The sequence below is a fragment of the Marmota monax genome, unplaced genomic scaffold (genome assembly GCF_021218885.2).
Source record: "Marmota monax isolate L192 unplaced genomic scaffold, Marmota_monax_Labrador192_F-V1.1 WCK01_AAM20220418_F8-fsc00014, whole genome shotgun sequence".
NCBI lineage: Eukaryota > Metazoa > Chordata > Mammalia > Rodentia > Sciuridae > Marmota > Marmota monax.
This window is the reverse complement of record NW_026695222.1, coordinates 19994316-20009882: the sequence shown is the minus strand read 5'-3', so window position 1 is coordinate 20009882 and position 15567 is coordinate 19994316.

Genomic DNA, 15567 nt, shown 5'->3' with positions numbered 1-15567 from the left:
GTGATAAATATTTTGATAGTTAACTACACATAAACATGCAAATACCTATCCTACTTAAATCAATAAATTTGAAATTATATATATGTATGTATGTGTGCATATAGATATGTAAATATATATTTATTTACATATATATATATATATATATATATATATATATGATTATATTATAGTGCTGCTCAGGTGTTTACTTCAAACATTTATCACTAGGAACTAGAGGAACCCCTGGCTAAGAATGGAAAAGATAAACATGTCTCCTCTAATCTAACTAAAATACTCTCTTAAATTGCCTTGTTCTGAATTATCCTTTGATCGTCTTCTTGGTAATGCATTTCAACCACTGGTATGGTAACATTCTGCCACTCAATTTCATGGTCACATTGCCAAGGATTCTCAATTCCTGTGCCTGAAAACGCATATCCCAGAATTAGGCGCACAAAGTATCTGTGGCAGTTTATGTCCTTGTTTACTACGGTACAGACTTAAAGAGGTCCTCTAAGGAAGTTGATTCTCTCTGATCCCCTAATGAACTGTGCAGGTGGAATAGCTTTCTCCCTCCTGTGTCAAAATCCCTAGGGTCAGGGGCACTATTTATTGCCCACCCTAGATTTCAGGTAGGCAGAACATCAGATTCTCCCGGACTTATCCTCCAAGGTCACTGTTGAATAGATTGCTCTGGTGCATACTAACCAATGCCATCCTTGCTCTAGAAGTCTGGGGCTTTGTTGGTAACAGCCTCCCACATTCTAAGTGATACTCAACCCATAGTAGGCGTTCAATACTAAGCTTCCTTCTGGTTCCTGCTTACCTAACTTTTTCCCTGGGTCTTTGCTTGGATTTTCATCTGCCTTTGCTCGGGCTCTTTGTTTCTCTTGGTTTGAAGAACTCCCCTACAGTAGAGGTTTTTCCCTTTGCACTGATTTCTTGACATTCAGGTCTAGCCCAGGTCATCATTTTGGTTTATGGAAGTGAATATCTGCTGGATGTGATTGATGTGGATTGAATTGTATTTAACCAAAGCAACTTACACTTCACAGGGAACTAGAGAAGAAAAGCCAGTCGCGTATGCTCACTGCTCTGTGTGTGTGTGTGTGTGCGTGCACGCTGTCTGTGCTAGGTGGGTCCTGGGTCTGGCATGCCTGTCTAGGTATTCTGTCTGGAGCATGGCTTTGTTATTTATATATCATTTGCTCCCTTGTTCTCTTTCTTTGTTACTCTATTTTTCTTCCTGGAAGTCTTGGCTCCAATACAGACATGATTAGTCTAAGCCAGTAATTCTCAACAGGGCATTTCACCTCCCCAAAGGACACTTGGAAAAATTTGGAGACATTTTTGGTTGCTATATTTGGAGATATACACTTTCCACAACTAATAGGTAGAGTCCAGGCATGTTCCTAAATTCCCTACATTTCCTAGGAAATGTTTATACCAAAGAATTTTCCAGCCCCCAAATGGTGTCTAGTACTTCTACAAAAGTTCTTTTCAAACTTTTGCAGCTTCTCTTCCAGCTAGGAATAGCCATGATAACCAATTTGGGCCAACAAGAGTTAAACTGAAGTTATTTGTTGATTGAGAAATAAAATTTGTTAAAGTGTTTGCTTTTCTGATATGAGGACACCCATGACTGGAAATGTATTTTCCTTTTCAATCTTACCTTGAAACTAGGGCACAATGGCTGGAATTGCAGCAGTCATCTTGCAACCATGAGAAAAAAGTGACAATAAAATAAAATAAAATCAGCCAGGCGTGGTAGCACATGCCTGGAATCCCAGTGGCTCAGGGGGCTGAGGCAGGAAGATCACGAGTTCAAAACCAGCCTCAGCAAAAAGCAAGGCGCTAAGCAACTCAGTGAGACCCAGTCTATAAATAAAATATAAAAGAGGGCTGTGGATGTGGCTCAGTGGTTGAGTGCCCCTGAGTTCAATCCCCAGTACCTAAATTAATTAATTAATTAAATTAAACCAGAAAAAAAAATGTAAGTCTGCTTTGGAACTGCTAAACAAATCCAGTAACAGCTTCCCTCCGTTGCTGTTAGATGTTGTCACAAAATTCCATAAAGAGGGAATCTTACTCCCCATAAACTGTAAGATAGGTTTTCTGTTATCACTTCTAAATATGTTTCCAACTAAATGCAAATATGAGGGTGGTTGCAGGAGCGGATGTAGCTCTCTCCTTCCTCATTTCCACAGCCCTGCAGGCTACTGGGTGGAGGAATGAAGAAGAGTGAAGGATTCTACTTCCTCCTCAGTAAAAACAGAATGCTGGGGTGCAGCGTTAGGTCCCAGGGAAGAGGTCATGAGTGTTTGTGATGGCCTCAGTGCTGAGCTAAAGGGACTGGGTTGAGGACACTTTCTTTGTCTTTGGGAAATCTTGGTAACTTGGCTGCACTGTCATCCGGATGGTGACAGGTCAGCAGGTGCAGGTGGACCAAGGGGCTGAGCAGGGAAGTCAGGCTTCCAGGTGGGGAGCCTCGGCTGAGACATCTGAGAAGGGAACAGGTCCCCCTGGGTTTCCATCGCCAATGAAGACATTCTGGAGCCCAGTTTTGATTCATATGTGGAATGGACCGTACCCAGCGGTGCTCTTCGAGAAAAGTTGGCATTTCAGGACTCTTTAATAAGCAAAAAAAAATGGCTCTATCCTGTAAATGTCCTCATCGCCGAAGTGTATGGAAGGGTCAGGTTGAAGCTGGCTGAACTAACTCTGTAGGGAATTGTTTTATGAAAATACAGGGTTGGGTTGTGGCTCAGTGGTAGAGTGCTTGCCTAGCATGTGTGGGGCAAGCATATAAGTAAATAAAGGTCCACCAACAACTAAAAAATATATTTAAAAAAAACCAGACTCCTGCTGTGAGTGCTTGTATTTCAGAATTAATTCCAACAGCTGCAGAAACATGGTTCATGGGTGTGAATTGAAATGATACAGTTTGCCATCCTGTCCCTTGAGGAAGACACTGCCTTCTCCCAAGGGTTCTTAAGAATTGGAATTCTTGAACTACCATGAAAAGTTGCAGCCTTGGCCTTTATCATTATTAATCACTCCATAGCAGTGATTTTCTCTGTCGGTTGACCCACTGTGTAGGGTGTGGGTGTTCTGGAGTCTAGGGGTGGCTGTAAGTCCCCAGATGTAGACCAGAGGGAAGTAGGAGTGGGTGGAACTTGTTTACTTCCTGCAGGGCGCTGTCGCTGGATGCTTTCCAGCTACGGAGACTGCTAGAATTTCACTCCAGCTGCTATTGGTGGATGAGGCAAGAAGTGTTCCCATCCTCCCCACACCCTGCCCTCTCCATTCTCTAGTAAAAAAAAAAAAAAAAGACCAAAACAGGCATGATATGAAGTCATCACTGAAGGAAATCACCCATTATAATTTTTAGTAATTGTTGCTTTAAAGGATGGGATAAGCCTGGTGTTATTTCTGGGAAGAAAAAGTAAAGAAAATCTGCATCTCTTCACTCCTGTGATTAGAATTTTAGTAAATGCACCAGGTACTGAGCACCTACTATGCCGTAGCCACTGTACAAAGGGTACTTTATATGCATTCACTCATGGAAGCCTTAACCCACCCCCAAGATGATCGGTATAGAGGAGGAAACATAGACAGAGACTCAGTGACCTAGAAATTTTAGCTGGAAAAAGTTTGAACTCAGGCAATCTGGGTCTCAAAGCTGCATTCCAAAAACCTTTGGCAACCGGTCACTCGCTTGGTCTGATTTTGAATTTGGGCAAATTTCAATTTTTAAGTTGACAGGGTACACTTGAAGTCCATATCAGATGTGTAATAGGATATTGTTTTTGCATTTATTCTTTTACTAGCTGAATCATTGATGAAGCATGATTTATTTTTTTAAAAGTCTGAATTTTTTTAATGCATGATTTTTAAGTTATAGCAAAACATACAGATGCTTATCCTTGTACAGGGCAGCACACAGAGACCATATTAAGTTCAGTAGCCCTCAGAAGGCACATTCCCATTTAAAAACAGGACAATGCTAGCCAGGCATCGTGGTGCATGCCTGTAATCCCAGCGACTTGGGAAACTGAGACAGGAGGATCGCGAGTTCAAAGGCAGCCTCAGCAAAAGTGAGGCACTAAGCAACTCAGTGAGACCCTGTCTCTAAATAAAATACAAAATAGGGATGAGGATGTGGCTCAGTGGTCAAGTGCCCCTGAGTTCAATCCGTGGTATACAAAAATAAACAAACAAACAACAGCAATCAAAAAAAAAAAAAAAAAAACAGGACAATGCTGATTTTTCTGCTATTGTTTCATGCTAAGTTTAACTACAAATTTGGGCTGTCAGAACAGAGGGAATGACATAAAATTCTAAATGGCCCTTTCTCAAGGTAACAAAGCCTGTGCGCCCTTTGCAGGCTAGTACAAAAAGATGAACATCAGCTTCATGAGGATCAAAGAAAAACAGATGCCTCTAATTATCTTCTAAGGGGAATTAGGCGCTATGTCCATCAGAGGTAGCTGCAGGAGTCACAAATTAAGTAACAACCCTGTATTTGTTCCTCCCTGCCATTTTTTTTCAATTGCCCTCCCCACTCAGCTGAAGGCTGTGTCTAAATCTCTGTACCCTTCCCTATTAACTTGACCAAATAACACACATTAGATGAAGACAGGCATCAGTAGGGTTATCTGTAACACGTTTCAGTGTAAGGCAGGGTGGGGGAAACTTCTATGGATAAGGTTGGTTGGGTTTTCTGTCTGTTGTGAAATAACGGCTGTTCCCATGCTTCAGGGAAAGATGTCTTTCATTCAAGTATCTGTCTACCCCCCATCCATTTCCCAATAACTGTCCGTTAAACATTTACTGTGTGTCAGTTACGGGAGAGCAGCATTAAGGTAGAGTCCCTGGTCTCAGGGCATGCTCTCTGGGGGAGGAGACAGAGTTGTTACATAATACACCATGAACAGTACAAATATCCCACTGGGGTGAGAAGCTAAAGTAGGTGACATAACAAAGACAGTAGTTAGACCACAGGGTAAAGAAAGGACTCTCAGGGAAGGAGCTATGTAGCCAAGATCTCATAAGAAGACAGAACCAGTACTGTCAATAGCCTAGTGCAGACAAGTCTAGTTTTGCTCAAAAGCCCCAACGCAGACCAAACTAAGCATTTTTAAGGGGCTGAAAAAAAATCCAGTGGTCAGTGGTGTATTGGACTGAGACTGAGTGATGAAACACAGGGTTGGAGAGGTAAAAGGGCCAGGAATTATAGGTTTTAAAAGCCCAACTATGGAAACTGGCTGTTGTTTTAAGCCTGACTGGAAACCATTGGTGGATCTCAGCCCAAGAGGGCCACAGTGAATGTGTGGTGAATATCTGTGTGTCTGGGGCACAAGAGGGCTATTGCTAGAGCTATGAGAAAGGCAGAATAGTTGGGGGGGGGTCTGTAGAATTTAAAGATAGGAAGAAGTATATTGAGACTCATAAGGAAGAAGAGGGAGAGAGGGTGGACTAGGAACATAGTGGTGGAAAACATGAGCTCCCTTTCATCCTTCCATTCTGGCAATAAAAAAAGAAAAATATATCAAGCACCTACTTTACTATGCACCTAGAGTACAAATATAAGTAAGCTAAGATCCCTGACCTTAAGGAACCCAAAGTCCTTGTGGAAAATCCTGAGATACAAACAAATAATCAAGATACATTTTAATAAATATTATAATCAAGGCATATGCATGGCGTTGGGGAGAGCCCCAAGGAAAGAGTGATTAACTCTGTTTTAAAATTAAATAACGTCAGTCTGTTGACAGACATTATTTTTATTGAATTCTATCCATTGGTCCACTGGGTTAGATTAATATAAAAAAGCCCAATAAATTTTATGTCAGTCAAATGTTTGGTTTATGTTCTAGACATGAACGGTTAGACAACTCTGGACTACTCGTATCTACTTTCTCCATACCTGTAGTTTAAGTTGTTAGCCTCCCACTTTGAACCCTGGAAGAAACTGATGGTCACAAGGTCACTCACCATCCCAATGTCCTCTGTGATGGATAGGGTAGGGAGTTTTGGGGAGCCATCACGGAGATGCTGATTCTCTGTGGACCACTGATGATGAGAAATAGAATGCATTATTTCCAAAATGTCTTTTCTTCCCATTTTTTATTCAACTCCAGGTGTAACATTACATACAGAAAAAGATCATTTGGGGGGAATACAGTTCTGACTGTTAGAAATATGGAGATATTTTAACACTACTGAAATCGAGACATAGAACATTAACATCCCTCAAAATCTAACCACATGTCCAACTCTTGACAATCTGTGATCTGCTTTCTATTTTATAGGGTTTTTTTCCTAGAATATCATCCAAATAGAACCAAATATTAGGAAGCTATTTGAGTGTTTTTTTTGACTCAACATCATGCATTTGAAATGCATCCAGTTGTTATTTGTATTAGGAATTTGTTTATGGTTTTTGTTTTTTTGTTTTTTGCTGAAAAAAAAAAAAAAGAACAAACTCCCTTGTATGGATGTGTCACAGTTGACCAATTCTTCAGTTGAAAGGCATTTGATTTGTCTTCTGTTTTGAATAATTATGAATGAAACTACTGAAACATTCATAGATTTTGTTTTGCTTTGTGATTTTTTTCTTTTACTTATTTTTCCGACTTTTATTGGTGTATTATGTATAATGGTGGGATTTACTGTTAAATATTCATACATGCACACAATTTAACAATATAATTTGGCCAGTTTCATTCCTTCTTATTGTCTTGTGTTTTCATGAGATCCCCAAACTTTCTTTTCCTTTATCCTTTGTAGCTTCCACATAAGAGAGAAGACATGTGACCCCCCCTCAACTTTCTGAGTTTGACATATTTCATTTAACATAATGTTTGCAATTTTATATGTTTTCCAGCAAATGATAATTTCATTTTTCTTCATGGCTGAATATATATACCACATATATACATACCACATATACATAGTGTGTATATATACCACATTTCATTTATCCATTCATCTGCTAATGGACACCTAGGCTGTTTGGTTATAGTGAATTGTGCTGGTATAAACATAGGTATCTATGTATCACTCTAGAATCATGACTTTAATTATTTTAAATGAATACTGTGGTATATAGAAAAAAAATAGATAAAAGAATCACAAAAACAAAACAAAAAACAAGAAAGCAAAATAAAACCTGTGAATACCATAGTAATTTAATTCATAATTGTCAAGTATTTATTTTTCTCCACATCCTCTTGTCCTCTTGAGCATTTTTAATTTTTTTTACAGGGAAGCTTTTATTTTTCATAATTTTCTTTTTTAATTGATTTTATTTCTTAAATACACGACAGTGGAATGCTTTACAATTCTTATTAGACATATATAGCACAATATTTCATATCTTTGTATATAAAGAATGTTCAAACCAATCATGTCTTTATACATGTACTTTGTTTTTTTTTGTATTACAATTCTTATTACACATATATACCACAATTTTTCACATCTCTGTATATAAAGTATGTTCACACCCAATTCGTGTCTTCATACATGTACTTTGGATAATGATGTCCATCACATTCCACCATCCTTGCTAATCCCCTGCCTCCTCCCTGTCCCTCCCACCCCTCTTCCCTATCCAGAATTCATCTATTCCTCCTATGTTCCCCCCCCACCCCACTATGAGTCAGCCTCCTGATATCAGAGAAAACATTCAGCATTTGTTTTTTGGGGATTGGCTAACTTCACTTAGCATTGTCTTCTCCAACACCATCCATTTACCTGCAAATGCCATGATTTTATTCCCTTTTATTGCTGAGTAAAATCCCATTGTGTGTGTGTGTGTGTGTGTGTGTATATATATATATATATATATATATATATATATATATATATATCATATTTTTTTTACTAGTGTCTAATTTATTCTGCTGTCCTTCCTATCCCTCCCCCACATTTTTTTTATCCATTCATCTAATGAAGGGCATCTAGGTTGGCTCCACAGTTTAGCTATTGTGAATTGTGCTGCTATAAACATTGATGTGGCTGTGTCCCTGTAGTATGCTGATTTTAAATCCTTTGGGTATAGTCCGAGGAGAAGGATAGCTGGATCAAATGGTTGTTTCATTCCCAGATTTCCAAGGAATTTCCATTCTGCTTTCTATATTGGCTGCACCAATTTGCAGTCCCACCAGCAATGTATGAGTGAGCCTTTTTCCCACATCCTCACCAACACTATTGTTGTCTTCATAATAGCTGCCATTCTGACTGGAGAGATATATTAGAGTAGTTTTGATTTGCATTTCTCTGATTGCTAGAGATTATGGCATTTTTCATATATTTGTTGATTGATTGTATATCCTTTTCTGAGAAGTTGTCTGTTCAGGTCTTTGGCCCGTTTGTTGATTGGGCTATTTGCTTTTGCGGTGTTTAGCTTTTTGAGTTCTTTATATACCCTAGAGATTAGTGCTCTATCTGATGTGTGATGGGTAAAAATTTGCTCCCAGGATTTAGGCACTTGGTTCACCTCACAGATCATTTCTTTTGCTGAGAAAAACTTTTAGTTTGATTCCATCCCATTTATTGATTCTTGCTTTTAATTCTTGTGCTATAGGAGTCTTATTAAAGAAGTTGGGACCTAATCCTATAAAAGATGAAGATTAGGGCCTACTTTTTCTTCTTATTAGACGCAGAGTCTCTGGCTTAATTCCTAGGTCCTTGATCCATTTTGAGTTAAGTTTTGTGCATGGTTAGAGATAAGGGTTTAATTTCATTTTGTTGCATATGGATTTCCAGTTTTCCCAGCATCATTTGTTGAAGATGTTATCTTTTCTTCAGTGCATGTTTTAGATACCTTTGTCTAATATAAGATAATTGTAACTTTGTGGGTTAGTCTCTGGGTCCTCTATTCTGTACCATTGGCCTACCAGTCTGTTTTGATGCCAATACCATGCTGCTTTTGTTACTATTGCTCTGTAGTATAGTTTAAGTTCTGGTATGGCGATGCTACCTGCTTCTCTCTTCCTGCTAAGAATTGCTTTAGCTATTCTGCGTCTCTTATTTTTCTAGATGAATTTCATGATTGCTTTTTCTATTTCTATGAGGAATGCCATTGGAATTTTGATCAAAATTGCATTAAATCTGTATAGCGGTTTTGGTAGTATGGTCATTTTGATAATATTAATTCTGCCTATCCAAGAGCAAGGTAGATCTTTCCATCTTCTAAGGTCTTTTTTGATTTCTCTCTTTAGGGTTCTAATTTCATTGAAATTCGTTGATGCCTTCAATGTATTCTATTTTATTGGAGTATAAGTTTTCAAAATAATTTCATTGTATAGATATTTTATGTCTTTTGTTAAGTTGATTTCCAAGTATCTTTTTTTTTTAAGTCATTGTGAATGGAGTAGTTTTCCTCATTTCCTTCTCAGAGGATTTGTCACTGATATACAGAAATGCCTTTGATTTATGGGTGTTGATTTTGTATCCTGCTACTTTGATGAATTCATTTACTAGTTCTAGAAGTTTTCTGGTGGAGTTTTTTGGGTCTTCTAGGTATAGAATCAAATCGTCAGCAAATAGTGTTAATTTAAGTTCCTTTTTTCCTATACATATCCCTTTGATTACTTTCATCTGTCTAATTGCTCTGGCCAGTGTTTCAAGAACTATGTAGAATAGAAGTGGTGAGAGAGGGCATCTCTGTCTTGTTCCAGTTTTTAGAAGGAATGCCTTCAGTTTTTCTCTGTTTAGAATGATGTTGGCCTGAGGCTTAGCGTAGATAGCCTTTATGATGTTGAGATATGTTCCTGTTATCCCTAGTTTTTCTAGTGTTTTGAACATAAAGGGGTGCTGTATTTTATCAAATGCCTTTTCTGTATCTACTGAGATCATCATATGATTCTTATCTTTAATTCTCTTGATATGATAATTACATTTATTAATTTCTGTATATTGAACCAACCTTGCATCACTGGGATGAATCCCACTTGATCATGGTGCACAATCTTTTTGATATTTTTTGTATTTGTTTTGCCAGAAATTTATTAAGAATTTTTGCATCTATGGTCATTAGAGATATTGGTCTGATGTTTTCTTTCTTTGATATGTCTTTGTCTGGTTTTGGGATCAGGGTGATATTGGTCTCATAGAATGAGTTTGTAATTACTGCCTCTTTTTCTATTTTCTGAAATAAATTGAAGATTATTGGTATTAGTTCTTCTTTAAAGGTCTTGTAAAATTTGGCTGAGTACCATCAGGTCCTGGGCTTTTCTTGGATGAAGCTTTTGATGGTTTTTTTCTATTTCCTCACTTGATATTGGTCTGTATAAATTGTGTATATCTTCCTGACTCAATCTGGGCAAATTGTATGACTTAAGAAATTTGTTGATGCCTTCAATATCTTCTATTTTATTGGAATATAAGATTTCAAAATAATTTCTAATTATCATCTGTATTTTTGTAGTGTCTGTTGTGATATTACCTTTTTCATACCATATGTTGATAATTTAAGTTCTCTCTCTCCTTCTCTTCGTTAGCATGGCTAAGGGTCTGTCAATTTTATTTATTTTTTTGAAGAACCAACATTTTGTTTTGTCAATTTTTTTCAATTGTTTCTTTTGTTTCAATTTCATTGATTTCAGCTCTAATTTTAATTATTTCTTGCCTTCTACTGATTTTACTGTTGGTTTGTTATTCTTTTTTCTAGAGCCTTAAGATGTAGTGTGAGTTCATTTATTTGTTGACTTTTTCTTCTTTTAAGGAATGAACTCCTTGCAATGAATTTCCTCTTAGAACTGTTTTCATAGTGTCCCAAAGATTTCGATATGTTGTGTCTGTGTTCTGATTTACCTCCAAGAACTTTTTAATCTTCTCCTTGATGTCTTCTGTGGCCCATTGTTCATTCAGCAGCATATTGTTTAATCTCCAGGTGATGGAGAAATTTTTATTTTTTATTTTGTCATTGATTTCAAATTTCATTCCATTATGATCTGATAAAATGCATGGTAGTATCTCTACTTTTTTGTATTTGCTAAGAGTTGCTTTGTGGCATAGTATATGGTCTTTTTTAGAGAAGGATCCATGTGCTGCAGAGAAAAAAGTGTATCCACTTAATACAGGTTGAAATAGTCTATATATGTCCTTTAGGTTAAGTTATTGATTGTGATATTGACTTCTACAGTTTCTTTATTCAAATTTTGTTTGGAAGATCTATCCAGTGGTGAGAGAGGTGTGTTAAAGTCACCCAAGATTATTGTGCTGTGGTCAATTTGATTCATGAACTTGAGAAGACTTTGTATGATGAACATAGCTGCACTATTGTTTGGGGCATATATATTTATGATTGTTATGTCTTGTTGGTGTATGGTTCCCTTGAGCATTATGTAATGTCCATATTTATCTCTTTTGATTAACTTTGGCTTGAACTCTACTTTATTTGATATGAGGATGGAAAACCCTGCTTGCTTCCGTAGTCTATGTGAGTGGTATGATTTTTCCCAACCTTTCACCTTAAGTCTGTGTATGTCTTTTCCTATCAGATGAGTCTCCTGGAGGCAGCATATTGTTGGGTATTTTTTTAAACCAATCTGCTAGCCTATGTCTTTTGATTGATGAGTTTAAGCCATTAACATTTAGGGTTACTATTAATACATAGTTTTTATTTCCAGACATATTTGTTAATTTTTGTTATTTTACTTGATTAGTTTTCCTCTTTAATTAGTTTTGCCTTTAGTGTACTACCTTCCTCTGCTGATTTTAATTGCTGTTTTTCATTTCCTCTTCATGAAATATTTTGCCAAGGATGTTTTTTAGTGCCAATTTTCTAGCAAGAAATTCTTTTAACTTTTGTTTATTATGGGAGGTTTTTATTCCATCTTCAAATCTAAAGTTTAATTTTGCTGGATACAAGAGTCTTCTTGGCACCCATTATCTTTCAGAGCTTGATATATGTTTTTCCAGGACCTTCTAGCTTTCAGGGTCTGAGTTGAAAAATCTGCTGTTATCCCGATTGGTATTCTTTTATATGTAATCTGATTCATTTCTCTTGTGGCTTTTAAAATTCTCTCCTTATTCTGTATGTCGGGCATTTTCATTACAATGTGCCTTGGTGTGGGTCTGTTGTGATTTTGTACATTTGGCGTCTTGTAGGCTTCTTCAATTTGGATTTCCAATTCATTCTTCATGTTTGGAAAGTTTTCTGATATTATTTCATTAAATAGATTGTTCTCCTTTGGTTTGGATCTCTATACCTTCCTCTTAAATAACTCTTAATAAAATAACTCTTAAATTTGGTGTTTTTATGCTATCCCATATTTCTTGAATGTTCTGCTTGTGGTTTCTTATCATTTTTGCTGTGTGGTCTATGTTTTTTTCAAGATGATTTATTTGATCTTCATTGTCAGATGTTTGTCTTCTAAGTGGTCTACTCTGTTGGTGATGCTTTCATTTGAGTTTTTAATTTGGTTTATTATTTCTTTCATTTCAAGGATTTCTGTTTGGTTTTTTTATAGAACCTCTATCTCCCTGTGGAGGTGATCTTTTGCTTCTTGGATTTATTTATGTAGCTCATTGTTGAAGTGATCTTTCACTGCCTGTATTTGTTCTCATATGTCTTATTTAAGATCTCAAAACATTTTAACCATGAATATCTTGAAATCTTTTTCTGTCTTTTTTCTGCTATAGCTGCCAAGGCTTCTAATGATGTGTTGTCTTGATTTATTTGTGGTACTTTCTTCCCTTGTCTTTTCATGTTGATCATGTGTCTTTCTTTCTAGCTCTGTGGATCTGGTGTGTTATTGTTTTTACCCTCTAGATTCATAGTGCTCCTGTAAGGTTCCAAGATCTCTCTTTTGTGGGGAAGGACAATGTTAACAGATCCAAATATCAACAATACATCACCTGTGAACAAATTGTTGTTATTAAGACATTTAAAGTTTAGTCTCAATGTACAGAAATGTTGGATTCAATTATTATTTAAAATATAATCAGTAGTTTCATAAAAAGGTTTACAGTTTCTGACAGTGGACAATAAACCAGGGATCAGACGTAGGACAAAATGTTGAGGGGAGAAGATGTGAGGGTAAAAGGTTAATATATCTTAGGAAATGTGAAGGAGAAATCTAGTGAAGAGGGTTAGTAACAGGAGAATATGTAGAAGGTAATTTCGGGTAGACAATTACGTGGGAAGACAGTAGAGGTACATAAAACAAACATACATATGTTTTTAGAAAAATATAGGATGTTAAAATAGTATAATTTGGAGGGTGAAGGAAGAAGAAAGAAAAAAGGGATAGAAAGAAAGCAAAAAAGAAGAAAAAGGAAAAAAAGAAGGGGGGCTTATGCAATTCCTCTATATTATATTATTCAGGTGACTTAGACCTCAAAGTCCTATTTCATGCAAAGGTCTTGGTTTTACATATGTTGGGGATGTGAGGGCCAGAGCATAGAAGGGTAGAAGAGAAAGAAGAAGAGAGAAAAAAAGAAAAAAAAATACTCTTAGAGATTCGTTTTTTTCTCTTCTCATCCAGTAGGTGACTCTGCCCTCAGGATGGTGTAGGTAACCAGGGTGTGAAGACTGGACCTACTGTAGAGCACCTGGAAGCAAAGAATGCCGCCCACCTGTCCTAGCAGGGAAATAGCACCTCAAGGGTCTTTTGTTGTGACCACTCATCTGACTTGAGCCCCTGGTTTCGTCTCATTTTCTTGCCAGGAGATTTTCCAAAACCTGATCTCTCTATTATGCTCTAGACTTTAGTCCCCTCCCCTCTCTTATTTATCAGGTCCCAACTATGGGACCTCTCACCCCCAGGCTCACACCAGGTGGGCGGTGCCCTGATAGCACTGCACTCCAGTCCAACTGAGAGCTGTTCTTGTTTTGGGTGCCCACTGTGCTGAGTTAACACTGTTGGGGATGGTGGAGGAATTGGAAATCAGGTACCTGCTCAAATGGCATCTGATCTGATAGCCTAACCCACCACAAAATAGCAAGGAATGTTTTCCAAGATGGAGTTGGTCTGTTTCCAGCAGCGGGGTGTCTGTTGATGTGGGGGGAGCTGGGCGATGGCCTTGTGCTGTGGATAGGTAGCATCGGAGTGACCTCGTGGGAGCAGCGCAGTCTGGAGTTCTGCAGAGGTGCTGGTAGGTGTTTCTGCTAAGCTGCTTGTGAGCCCTGTGTGAGCTAGAACTATGGGCTTTGGGTCCAGAGTCCACAGACTTACTTGAGCCCAGAGGCTCTAATTTCTGTGCAGGTGTTTGCAGCGGTGGTGATTTCTGTGAAAATCCACTGGCCCCTGGAGATCCGATCTGGAAACTGCTCCCACCTAATATGGGGAGATTGTTGAGCCAAGATGGTCTGCTTTCAGCACCAGGGTGTCTGGTGAGGTTGGGGTACCCGGGCGATGGCGTTGTGCTGTGGGTGGGTAGCAGCTGAGTCTGTTAGGATTCTTGAGGGCTGCTATTCTAACTGGAATGAGATGAAATCTCATTTTATTTGCTTTTCTCTAATTGTTAAAGATGTTGGACATTTTTTTCATGTTGGCCATTTAAGTTCTTCTTTTGAGAGGTGTCAGTTCACTTATTCATTTTTTTATGTTATTTTTTTAAGTTACTTATATATTCTATATATTAATCCTCCATCAGCATAGCTAGAAAAGATTTTCTCCCCTTCTGTAGGTTCTGTCTTCACATTCATAATTGTTTCCTTTGCTGTGCAGAAGGTTTTTAGTTTGATGCTATTCCATTTATTAAACCTTGGTATTATTTTCTGAGCTTTTGGAGTCCTACTAAGATTATCATTGTCTGCACCTATATGTTGAAGTCGTGACCCTACATTTTCTTCTAGAAGTAGCAGTTTCTGATCTAATTCCTAGTCTTTGATCCATTTTGAGTTGACTTGTGTGGGGTAAAAGACAGGGATTCAGTTTCATTCTTTTACGTAAAGGTAACTAGTTTTCTTAGCATCACTTGTTAAAAGTCTATATTTTCTCCAGTGTATGTTTTTGACACCTTTATCAAGAATCAGGAAGACTGTAGATGTGTGGGTTTGTCTCTGTGTCTTCTATTCTACTCCATTGTTCCATATGTCTGTTTCTATGCCAGTCCCACACAGTTTTTTGTTACTAAGACTCTATAATATAATTTGGAATAAGGTGTTATAATTCTCCCAGCATTTATTTTTTGGGATTAGAATTGTTTTTGCTATTTTCAGGTCTTTTATTCCTCTAAATAAAGCTTAAGACTATTTTTTCTATTTCTGTGGTATTTTGATGGGGATTGCATTGTTTACATTGGGGTTTTCCTGCATACTTATTTTGGTAACATGGCCATTTTAGTAATATTAATTCTACCTATCTATGAACTTGGGAGGTTTTCCCATCTATTGTATCTTATTCAATTTCTTTTCACATAGTTTTCATTGCAGAGGTCTTTCACCTCCTTGGTTACATTTATTCCTAGTTTTTTTTTTTAATTCTATTAGGAATGGGATTCTTTCCTGATTTATGTCTCAGAAGATTCGTAATTAGTGTATAGGAAAGCTTTTTGTATGTTGACTTTGTAACCTGCCACTATGGTGAATTTGTTTATTAGCTCTACAAGCCTTCTAGTGGATCA